Source organism: Chrysochloris asiatica, unplaced genomic scaffold (assembly GCF_000296735.1).
Source record: "Chrysochloris asiatica unplaced genomic scaffold, ChrAsi1.0 scaffold00011, whole genome shotgun sequence".
NCBI classification, from domain to species: domain Eukaryota; kingdom Metazoa; phylum Chordata; class Mammalia; order Afrosoricida; family Chrysochloridae; genus Chrysochloris; species Chrysochloris asiatica.
In genome coordinates, this window is record NW_006408529.1 from 17,304,368 (window position 1) to 17,311,485 (window position 7,118).

The 7,118-nt window shown below is 38.6% G+C and overlaps 1 pseudogene; it reads left to right on the forward strand.

Annotated features, from left to right (window-relative positions):
- The first annotated feature begins 847 nt into the window (after positions 1–847).
- Positions 848–7,118, forward strand: part of LOC102841524 — a 17,828-nt pseudogene continuing 11,557 nt past the window's right edge.

A 7,118-nucleotide genomic window follows, 5' to 3' on the forward strand; every position in this document is an offset into this window, starting at 1 on the left:
GACCACAAGGTCTATTTGAACCATAGGGTTGGCAGTTCAAACTTACCAGCTGCTCCTCAGAAACCCTATTCAGGGTCGCTATGTATTGGAACCAACTGAACAACACTTAACGAAAGCAACAACATATATAGGGAGAGTCCTGATGTGGCACTATGGGATAAAGCACTAGACTATAAGGTTGGTTGGAACCACAGGGTCCATAGTTCAAACTCACCAGCTGCTCCTTGGAAACCCTATAGAAGGTCACTATGAATTGGAACCAACTTGATGGCACTTACCAACAAAAGCAATATATATATAGAGAGAAAGATATAAAAATAATTGGAATGAGAGCTAGTGCACAAGTGGAAAATCTTATATGAAGGATAATCTGCAGTTTAATTTACTATTCTTTTCACTTTTCTGTAAGTTTAAAGTTTTCTGTTTGCAAGATGAAAAGTTAAGAAACAAACATGAATGAGAAGAAGCATGGTTTTTAGAAAAGACATAGATGTATTTGGTGGAGATCTGCTTATGAATGCTAAAAGAAAAGAAATTGGTAAATTAAACTAAGGAATTATTTATTACTACTACTATTATTATTAAGAGGCTACTTTCATATACTGTATAGTACAGGAAAGGTTTTGCATTTTTTAGAAAGACGTTTGCAACTTTTCCTATATTTCCTCTTTCCTTGTATACGTCTTTTAAACTATCTATGTATCCCTTGGATCCCATGAGGCAATCTTCCTTAATCTGGATCCTTCACTACTGCAAAATTTCAACAAGGTCATTGTAGATAGAGGCAATATGTTCTCCTCCAGGCACACCTATCCCCACAGCCTCCACAGTTGGGTGACAATCCACCATGGGGACCATTCCCTGGTGTCACAAAGAAGCTCATTATACAATTGAAATTAGTGAAATTGAATTTAATCATGATTTGCTTAAAGGGATGGTATGTGTCTTTCATAAATCTTTGACTGAATGTTCTAATCTCTAACAACAAACAAAATGAAATATCCCCAAGTTTGCTCCTAAATCTTGCATGTTTAGCTATCTTAATAATGACATCTAAATGTGCTCATTAAGTGGGACCAAAATTGGGGACAAATATCTCTGACAGGATTAGAAAGAAGGTTGGAATAGCTCAGTAAAGAAACTGGATTTATTTATAAAATTCTACCCTCTAAGAAGTATGAGAGGGCTACAAAAAATTCATGGAAAATTTTCATTATCTTTTAAAAACCAACTTCACCAAAGGGCACATAGGAAATGTCAGCAATATAAAACTTTGCAACGACAACAAAAATCCTGAATATATTAGTAACATCGCGTAGTAGTTACGAATCGGGCTGCGAACCTTAAGGTCAGCGGTTCGAAACTACCAGCCGCTCCGCGGGAGACAGATGAGGCTTTCTACTCCCGTAAAGATTTACATCCTCGGAAACCCTGTACAGGGTTGCTATGGGTCGGAACCGACTCGATGGCACTTAACAACAACATCAGTACAAAGGTATCATATGTGCGCTACAGGGCAAAAGTCCATTATACGAGACCCACTGAAAACCAAAAACCAAACCCACTGCCACCAAGTTGATTTTGATTTATAGCAAAATCTTAAATAGGGATTTGGAGACTGTAAATCTTTACGGGGGCAGACAGCCTCATCTTTCTCCCACCATCATGCTCACGGCTTTGAATCACCAACCTTGTGGTTAACAGCCCAACACTTGCTTAAACCACAGACCCAATAATAGAAGTTCTATCTTCTATTTAGATTAAGAGCAGTAGCGAAAAAGTGGCAGAAAGTACTGGAAGAAGCTTTGACCAGGCCTGAACCTGGACAACTTCACCTTACGTAGCTAGTAATTACCATGTTGTTTAAAATATTTCAGTTTTTTCAAGCTCTGAGATTCACAAATGACAATTCCAGTAGTTTAAAAGAACCACAATGCCTTAATATGGAGTCCTGGTGTGGCGCTGTGGGCTAATACGTCAGATTGTAAAATCTTTTGAACTGCAAGGTCGGTAGTTCAAGCTCACCAGCTGTGCCTTGGAAACCCAATACAGGGTCACTATGGGTCGGAATCGACTTGACAGCACTTAACAACAATACATGTCAGTTCTTATACTGGTGGGTAGAGAGAGTGGAGGGTTGTGGTGATATTTAATAACAAAAGAAAAAAAAACCCCAACTAAGTCACACTTAAACCATCCACACACACCTCCCTCCAGCTAACCCCGAACACAAGTACATCTTGCTTCTCATTACTGCTAAGTGACTTTGAGTTGGTTCCAACTCTTAGTGACTCTGTATAGCGTTCCAAGGCTTTGAATCTTTTGCGAGAGCAGAAAGCCTCCTATTTCTATCGACATCTTGCTTATTCACTACTAAAGAAAAGCATGCTTGGTTTTTCACTAGGCCTAATGTGTGAGAGTTTCTGTGAGCAAATGGAAGAAAAGTCACACTTGCTTGCCAGGTATTTGATTGTTAAATATTTCATAATGATAAACTGAAAAGTGCCCTGGAAAGAGGAGGCTGGTTGTTCCCACCCTCATTGTGACCAAATTAACAGCGTGTTTCTGGAGTGACCTTTCCCACCTCCATTGTTTCCTGGGGAGACAGTGACTCCCAGGCACCTGTAGGCAGAACGCAACTGTACCTGACTTCACAGAGGCAGCTCCGGCTCTGCCGTCACAGCATTATTGAATTAGTAATGAAATGGATCAGCCTGAGCAAACAAAGCCTGGCAAGAAGCATTTAAAAACAAATGCTGCTGGTTTCATCTGAACCACTGAAACAAATTCTAGGCACTGGAGTGAAACTTGGCAGTCACTGTAAATTCTGAAGAGGCAAATGCCACAGCCCTCAGCAGCCAAATACAGAGAAATGAACATCACAGTGATGACCTTTTACCCTTCAGGAGCACTTTTGGTAGGATTGTTCACTGAGTTTCTTTCATCAAAATGACCAAATAATATAATACTTCATACGATTTGGCATGCATATTAGAATTAGTTTATTTTTAATGCCAAATGAGAAAAACAAAAAACAAAGCAAAACAGTATCAGTAAATACCCATTTAAAGGCCTATTTATGACAGCATAAATAGGTAGGAAAAACAAGGTGTGCAATCTGGCAAAGTACAGCATGGGACCTAATCTTATCAGGTTATGTTTGTAGACCAGAATGATAATGACTTTACTGAGTCTATTCAAATCAAAATTCATTTCATATGCATTCAAAAGGAAAGCTGTGAGGTTCTAATTGCTATAATATATAAAAACAAAACAACCAAGAACCTGTTTCCTCGAGTTTATTCTTTTCACAGCAATTCATGTGTGTCTGAGGAGAACTGTGTTCCCTACGATTTTCAATGACTGATTTTTCTAAAGTAAATTGCCAGCACTTCCTTCTTAGGCAGCTCTGCTTGGACTTAAACCACCAACTCTTTGGTTAGTAGTCAAGACCACCACCCAGGGACTTCCATTCTCTCTCATAGTCCTAGTTTTGCTCCTCATAACCCTTTTCATGAAACATGGTGGAGAAATGTATTGGCATCCAAGGGCTGTCAAAGACAGAAGGGCATTTGGAGGCGGAGGATCACTTTGGGAGTATGACTTGTCCTAGTTTAAGCATCACACTGGGGGCAGGAAGGACAGGCCTGAGAGCAGTGTCAAAGGGAGTGAGCAGCACGGAGAGGAACAGATGTATGTTGGAGGGAGGGAGAAATGTCTTAGGAAAAATTTTAGACAGTGTTCTTTGTAGAGGACAGAACTTTGAAGGTAAGAACTACCTATTCTTCAAAGTTTCTGTAGCTGCACTTTGAAAGTGATGCCACTGAAAGACAGGGGCATAGGGCAGCCCAGTTTTAGTCAGGTTATACACATTGTAAGCTTTAGAAGAAAGGCCAGGTGATCGAGAACAAACGTCAGTGATCTACTTCTGACAAAACAGTCATTGAAAACCTTAAGGAGCACAGTTCTATATCTGACTCACGTGGGATTGGCACAAGTTGGAATTGACTCAATGGCAACTCATTAAGCATGATTACCTATGTACATACAGGTGCAATGGCTAAAAGAAGGAAGGAAGGAAAGAAAAAGAGACGGGAGAATTCACAGGTCATGTGGAGCTTCCTACAAAGCTATCCCTAAATTCAATTCAACAAACATTTCTTTAACCTATACTACTGGATATCATATTTGGTAAGGTGGAGGGTCAGAGAAAAAGAGGAAGACCCCCAATGAGATGGATTGGCCAAGTGGCAGCATCGATGGACTCAAATGTCAAAACAGTAGTGAGGTTGGCCCAGGATCGGGCAGTGTTTCATTCTTCTGTGCATAAGGTCGCTATGGGTCGGTACCGACTCGATGGCATTGAACAACAACAACAACTGGCTTGAGTCAGTTTGAACCACAAGGTTGGTTGTTCAACCTTACCAGCTGCTCTTCGGAAACCCTATATAGGTTGCTATGGACCAGAACTGATTCGACAACACTTAACAACAACACCCAAACCATGGTATTTGCAATCACCTCCTCTGCATGTGAAAGCTGGACATTGAATAAGGAAGACCACAGAAGGATCCAAGTATTTGAATTGTGATGTTGGTGAAGAATATTGAAAGTACCATGGACTGCTAGAAGAACAAACCAATCTGTCTTGGAAGGAGTTCAGTCAAACTGTTCCTTAAAAAGGCGAGGATGGTGAGGTTTCATCAATGGTTCTTTGGATATGTTGTCAGGACAGATCAGTCCCTGGAGAAGGACATTGTTCTTGGTAAAATGGAGGCTCAACAAAGGCCCCAGTGAGAAGGATTGACATTGTGGTAGCAACAACGGATTAAATTTAATATTTGTGCAGATGGTGCAGGACTAGTCAGTGTTTCCTTCTGTTGTACGTAGGGTCACCATGAGTCAGAAGCAACTGGACAATGACACCTAACAACAACAATAAGCTGGGAACCTCATCAGTTGTCAGATTACTAACCTACATCTCACATTCTGAGTGGATAAAAATTCAATACAATAATACCAAAGAAGCTATGTAATACAGGATTGATTGAATAGGTTATGGTATATGATACTATGGAAAATGTTCAGTATTTAAAAATTCTTATGTAGAACAGTATTTTCCAAAGTGTGTTCTATGAAAGTCTCCTCAAAAAGGATACTACCGACAAAAAAAGATTAGGAAATCCTATAAAACATTTCCTTTTCTTATAGGTTCACAGTGGACGTTAGCATTTTCAAAGTTCTGAGAGGCCAGGCAGGAGTAAAAATTCCATTTGACTGTTTAACTTAGAAATTTCCAATACAATGAAATAAAACATGTTCATGGTCTGCATTAAATAGATACAAAATCATTAAAATGTGTGGTAGTATAGTTCAGTTTTTGTAGATAAAAATTTGAGTATAAATTTCTAGAAAAACAGTAAGGTTTCACACTAAAAGATAAATAATATTTACTAATGAATGATTAGGTTATGTGTGAAATTTTTCTTTTGCTTAATTTTATATTCTTAATTTAATGATCTTGTTTTCCTTAAGAAAGCATTTAATAATAATAATAACAAACTGTTTTTAAAATAAGACAAATGAAGATTTGAATTTTACTAGCGTAGTGGTTACGAATCGGGCTGCTAACCGCAAGGTCAACAGTTCAAAACTGCCAGCTGTTCCAAGGGAGAAAGATGAGGCTTTCTGCTCCCGTAAAGATTTACAGCCTAGGAAACCCTGTGCAGGGTCGCTATGAGTTGAAACAGACTCCACAGCACACAATAACAACAAACAACAGTATGTTTATTGGAGTAAAGTTTTGATGAATATTAAGAAATTTTCAATGAGAAAGACTGTTTTATGGAAATTTTCCATTCATATTAGATCTTTTAAAAACGAGCTTCTTGTCACAAATTATAAAAAGAAAAGGGAAAACAGAATGAATTTATGCAGCATGTGAAAAGATTTTTGGTACCTTTCAAGATCATATATTTATGTAATAGAAACTTTTATATCAATGAGGCAGTGTTTAGTCTGTGGCTTGATATAAAGTCCAAGTAGAAAATGTAGCACACTAGATCTCAGAAGTTCACTTAGCTATTGAAGAGAAATAGCAAACCAACTGCTATCAAGTTGATTCCCACTCAGAGTGACCGTATATAGAATTTTTGAGACTGCAAATCTTTATGGGAGCAGACAGCCTCATCTTTCCCCCACAAACTGGCTGGTGGATTTGAATCATTGACCTTGCAGTAAACTGTCCAAGGCTAACTGCTTAGTACCTTTTATGATAGTTATCATTATTTTTGAGAAGAAAAACAAAACTAAAAACTTCTGCTTTCTTTGGAAAGTTGAGTTTTCAAAGAATTAAAGCATGGATTATCTGAACAAACTGAGTTGTTGTTGTTGTTGTTAGGTGCCACCCAGTTGTCTCTGACTCAACAACTCTATGTAATTGTATCACAGACCAAAATATTGCCCTGCCCTGCACCATGCTCACAAAAGTACTGATGAGCCTTTTGTTGTAACCACTGTGCGGAAATCCATCTTGTTGAGGATCGTCCTGTTTTTCAATGATCATCTACTTTATCAAGCATGCTGAGAAAATTTACAGAAACTTGGTGGAAAATATGGAACAAGCTTTATTTGCATGCTTAGGTTTTTTGTTCTATTGAATTGACTAGGAGATTCTCCTGCTGGGTTTAGAACAAATCTACCACTATCAAACTGAAGCAGTAACCTCAGCAGCATAAGAGACATATCTGATATCTTAAAACATTCTACTAAATTTTGCCCAGCTTGATTGCGTTTCACAGGGGAATTTTCCAAAGCAACATTCTCCAAACCCATACTCATTTCAAAGGGCGTACATCCTCCCCTCACAGGGAGCTGGCAATCTGATGTCCAGAGATTGTCACAAGCCTCCAAGTTCTGAGAGGAAATGTGTGATTTTATTGTATTTCCAAATGAAGACACAGGTTTTTAATTCAGACTTTTCAGGATTTTACGCTTTCCTCTGTTTATAAATAAGGTGTGTTGGCAGCTTCAAACTACCAGTAATTGAATGTTGTGTATGGCAACTGTCTAAGGTGCTCAAAATCTCAGAGATTTATTAGGGTGCATAGAGAGCATTT